The sequence below is a fragment of the Chelonia mydas genome, chromosome 1 (genome assembly GCF_015237465.2).
Source record: "Chelonia mydas isolate rCheMyd1 chromosome 1, rCheMyd1.pri.v2, whole genome shotgun sequence".
Classification (NCBI taxonomy): domain Eukaryota; kingdom Metazoa; phylum Chordata; order Testudines; family Cheloniidae; genus Chelonia; species Chelonia mydas.
In genome coordinates this window covers 57,418,215-57,423,574 of record NC_057849.1, presented here as the reverse complement: position 1 = coordinate 57,423,574, position 5,360 = coordinate 57,418,215, and the positions used below count along the sequence as shown (strand labels likewise).

The 5,360-nt window shown below is 45.8% G+C and overlaps 1 long non-coding RNA gene across 1 annotated transcript; it reads left to right on the top strand.

The window, feature by feature from the left end:
* The first annotated feature begins 217 nt into the window (after positions 1–217).
* LOC122461624 lies at positions 218–4,500 on the top strand. The gene is made up of 2 exons (XR_006283640.1): positions 218–405; positions 4,315–4,500. It is a non-coding gene; the product is annotated as an uncharacterized LOC122461624 (long non-coding RNA).
* Positions 4,501–5,360: the final 860 nt, after the last annotated feature.

Below are 5,360 nucleotides of genomic sequence, written 5' to 3'. Positions count from 1 at the left end.
CAAAGAAGCTGACAGCTTTGCAAATTTACTGGGCTGGTGACTAGTACAGGGAGCAGATTAAGGAGCTCAAGTGTGAGTACCAGGAACCAAAACCGCATCTCGGGCCCATTTTATGAGGAGTTTGATTGGGTGCTCAGCATGGAGCCAACTGTGGTGCATGAGGACCTGGGCAGCTGGGAGGATACCCTGCTGGCCCAAGAATCCAGCATGGGGACTGATGAGCACCAGCTGCAGGCACTGAGTGAGGACAATGAAGTCACTTTGTTGTTGAAACTGGCTCCAGAGCAGGCTTTGGAGCAGCACGTTCTGGGTCCATACTCAGGGGAACTGATGCACCCCTTGAAGAACAGCCCACTGTGGAGCCTGCAGCAGACATGGATAGGACAGAAGCTTCTACTAAGCCTGGTAAGTTTCTGCCTCCATTTTTAATGTTTAATAATACAGTAATGGGAGGGATTTTCACTCTATGAACCAAGGCAAACGTTATAAGCAGCTTCGGCTAGCAGAGTATATCCACTAACGCTAACAACATGGCTCCCCTCCCACTCCCCCCATGGAGTTCAAAAAGGCAAACAGGACACCTTTAAAGTGTATTTTTACTGGAAAGGCACAGACTTTTGCTGGGGCCATTCCTGTTTCTTAAAAATAATAATCTTACGTAAGTACGCTGCTCCGTAACCATTCTACAGTCTATTGAGCTGCCTGGAAACAGCGAATTCTGTGTGTGTGTTTGGGGAAATGTATTCCATTTATAAATCTAGTTCATAACAGTTAGAGGTAGTCCACAGGTGATCACTTGTCCCAAATATGACTGTGGTTGAAATTTTGTCCAGAAATGCGAGGGGGAGGAAGGCTGGATTTCTGCATGTTTATATGCAGTGTGATACAGCATGGCCAGAGGGCAGCAGGAGAGTGTTAGCAGGGAGCCTTGTTGTGGGGCTTATTCCTTCACCCACTTACTTCCCTGGACATTCTCGCATGAACAGAGAGCAACAATACCCGAAGTCCAAAGGTGCAAACAATTCAGTGTTTATTGGGGTGAACTTCCAGCAAGCATGATTCCAGTTTCCTTCCTTAGTGTCCCCCTTCCCAGCTCTGACACCACAGAGCCTTGCATCTGTGTCCCTGTTCCCATTCCTGCCCTTAGCCAAACATGATTCCAATTTCCTTACCCCCATTCCCTGTTCCCATTTCCCCCTCCCACACATCCACCACTTCCTGACTGACTGCAGACTATATAGTAAAACTTGAGTTCTGCTTAGCTATACCTTAACCAATCATTTTCCTGAAATTTAACTAACCAGTCCTAATGTATTGTAACGTGACTATGTAACCAATTATATCCCACCACCTTAATTAGTTTACACCCAGCAAAATTAATTATACAGCAGACAGAAACAATCACAGAACCAGACAGAGATTATACAGAGAAACAATAGCAAAGTGGGAACTATAACGATAAAACAATACAGAAGTGAGGATTTCACATCCCAGCTATTGATAAGTGAGTTCTTGCCAGACAGGATGCTATCAAACTAAGTTTCCTTTTACATCTTCTAGGCACTTCCCTTTCTCTGGAGGCAATAGGAACTATCAGGACAGGATTGTATTCCTAACAGCCCAATAGCACCTTCTTTCAATATGACTAGTTTGGAATGTGAGGATGTGACCGTTGGCTTCCCAGCTTATGGCTGCCTCTGTTGCTTAGCCAAAGGCCTTAGCCTAAGAACAGGGCCTCAGACTGTCACAGTAAGAGAAGGCTCTTACACCAGCAGACACTGATTTTGATTCTTTCTTTTATACCTCTAACTAGCCAAGTGATAAGAATACACCTAAATTCTTAGAGTACAGGCCTTTACAGACAGGCCTGAATATCTATATCTTAACAAGCCTTATTCCCTGTAGAGGGAAGAAAGGTTGCTATAGATTAATTAAAGTACCTGAAGCCAATTAGAGCACCTGAAGCCAGTCACATGATAAAACCTCCCTGCTTCAATCAGACAAGAGGAGGAGTTGAAGCAGAGTGGATTGGTGTTGGAGCAGAGAGCAGTTTGGAGGGAAGCAGAGGAGAGTTTGGAGAAGTGCTGCGGTGGGCTAAGAAGACCAAGACCCTAGGTAAAGGGACACCTGGCTTGTGCAGAGGGAGGGCAGGAAGCCCCACAAGCTGGAGGGCAGGAGAGGGAAGTAGCCCAGGGGAAGGAACCGCTAGTTCTAGTGGTTTACCGCTATCCCTAGGGCCCCTGGGCTGGGACCCAGAGTAGAGGGAGAGCCCGGGTCCCTCCCTCTCTACTTCCGTCCTCTAGGACACTAGGAAGACAGTTAATACCCCAGTTCAGGGGCAAGAAATGGTGCCCTGAACCCCCCCCTCCAGAAGAGACTGCACGAGACCCATCATAGTAGTGCCAGCAATTTGCCACAGCAGTCATAACAGGTTAAGCCATAGGGAAGCTGACACAGCATCCTGTTGATTCCCTTATGAATACTGACCCAATCCTAGGTACTGATAGTTGCAAATATTTCCTGAAGCAGGAACTCCAGATAGTCACATTTCAGAGAAGGGCATATTTTCTAGGGCCACCTCAGTAGCTGACTAACACCACTCAGAGATGTGCTGTTCAGTCACTAAACATCTGAATACTTCTGTGGCATAAACTGCAGGTTTCCCACCAGCAGGCTGGAGTAACATCTCCCTTTGCCAGTCAGGCATCACAAGAACGGTTATGCCCTCCAAAATGTGGAAGGCTTGAAAACATAGAAAAAGCTTTTGTAGCACAGCCACTGATGGCAGCCCTGCGCCCCACCCACATCCTGTGCAACCCAAGTAGTATTGCAATTTTCTAAAATCAAAAAAGCAGCTTTGCATTTTTTCACTTACCATTATGCCATCATTTCTTCTGCTGTGATTAACCAAGCTGTGTCCAGGAAGCTTCTGTGGTTTGAAGCATCCGCCTCACAATAGATTGAAGTTCAGTTTATAAAAGTGTCACTTTATGTCAGGGGTGGGCAAACTATGGCCTGGGGGCCGCATCCAGCCCTTCAGAGGCTTTAATCCGGCCCTCAAGCTCCCGCTGGGGAGCGGGGTCAGGGGCTTGTCCCGCTCCCGAGCGGGACAAGACAAATATTTGTCTTATGCATAGAAGAGAATAACTGCTCCTCGTGTGACTCTTAGTCCTAATGAGGTAAGTCAATCTAAGTTATGTTAGTTAAGTTACATAAGTTATGTAACTTAAGTCGACATAGCTTAGATCGATTTACAATAGTGTCTACCCCATGCTATGTCAACAGGAAATGCTCTCCCACCGACATAGCTTCCACCTCTCAGGGATGTGGAGTATTGAAGTCAATGGGAGAGCATTCTCCCATTGACTTATCGCATCTTCACCAGACCCACTAAATCGACGTCACTGCATTGATTGCAGCAGCACTGATTTAGCTGATAGTGAAGACAAGTCCTCAGATTCTAACACCCATCCAAGTGGAACAATAGAATCAGGAACTATATAGTACAACACCAAGCTGGCCCCGATGGTGGCCAATCTGAGTTAAGTGCAGCCTGGAGGGATGAGAAGAACAAAGACGGTGTCTGTCACCTTTGTGCCTCCCAGATTCTGGAGAGAGCCAGAGACCAGAATCGTCTTGATTTAAACAAGTGTAACCCCAGGGCGTGCTCTAACTTATGCTGCCTGCAGTGGCTCTTAGTAAATCCATCCAGTACCACAAAGTAGCTTGAGTGCAGTGTGCTCAAGCCATGCGACCTTCATTCCTTGGCCACACCCTCAACGTGCTCCTGTGCCAGAGGCTGTGAGGGAAGGCAACATATGGCTGTTCCACTGGCCATGCACCCCTGGGCAATCCCCCATACAGCAGGCGGTTTTCACTGGTGAGAAGATCCATAGGCTTGGTGGCCACGATACATCCACAAAGCCAATGTACAAGGGTCACAATGTGGGGCAGAATCTACTCTGCTACTTTATAAGCCAAGTTTTTGTTTTTTCTGTAACACAGAAATGAATGATATATAGGTTCTCTTTGTTGGAGGTGTTCTTTTATGTTTGAGAAATGAAGCTCCAGTATCACTGCTTCAGAATCTCCTGCCTTACCTGTGACTGTGATCCTAACCCATGTTTCTAAGGGAAGCAAGGTAACGGTTTCCACACAGTCCCCTGTTGAACTCTACATTGTCAATCATTGTACAGAATGTGAGGTAATTTTGGTATGATCAGCGACTTGCCCTAGAGATGCCTAGGGCTGAGCTATCAAGTAGAATGTAACAATATCTCCCTTCATAAGAAAATAATTGGATGACTTTTCTAGGTCATTGCTGCTGGCTGGACACTGCGGAGAATTTGCAGAATGAATATCTGTACCAGACTTTGCCAATGGACATCTTTAAAACAAAGTGCCTGGCTCTCTGGTGGTGCTAAACCTTTCATGTTCAGTGGTATGGATGTCCAACAAAAATATTGTCAATATAAAATGTTAATGTGCTTTTGTTCCACAATGAAATATGCATTGAGGAAAATCTCTGTTGAGAAGACGCATCCTATTGAGCAGATACTATATAGTGCAACAATATGGGACAGAAGGAAAGATCATACACTAGGTATGAGGTCCAATTCTCCCTCAAATACCCATGTACAACTCCCACTAAAGTAAATAGGACTTATAAGCACATTTCTGAGGGCAGAATATGGTCCGCAGAGATAATGCACAATGTTCTGGGTGAACCTCAAAAATTTGGAGCTCTGCTTTGCTTAAGTACCCGAAAGCTTAGTTGTTTTTCCAAATGACAGTACAGGGATCTCTTGCATGTATAAATCCCAGGTCTGAAATCTCACAATAATAAGACTCTCACAAGATTGCCTATGTAAGCAGAGTCAGAATGAACTCTACCCTGACATCTGGTGGTGAGCTGTGGAAAAGGACTTCAGGGGTTGATCTCGTTTGCATGGGCACACCCACCCTCCCTAACAAGATGGACTGCCTGCCCAAATGGTCACTTTGGCTGCTGTGGGATCCCCAGTCTCTTTGTTATTGGGGCAGGAGTAATAAAGGATTGTTATCCTGGTTATGTGAATCAAGGACAGTAGAACTGTCCTTGGCATTTTATGACGGAGGGATTCGCCCTCACCAGGCAAGGGACATGGGTTCCAACTCCCAGTGAATTGAGAGGCTGGGAACAGGTATGTGTACCTAGCAGTGTGAGTCTATTCTGAGGGTCTGAAACACTACTTTGACCCCTTCTCTTTCCACTGTGTAATAACAGAGCTAGTTTTGGCTCCATTAGGAGTCTTGTTACATGCTGAAGAGCTGAAATTACTGATATCTAGGTTTAAGTATTAGACCTACTGTGGGCTGGT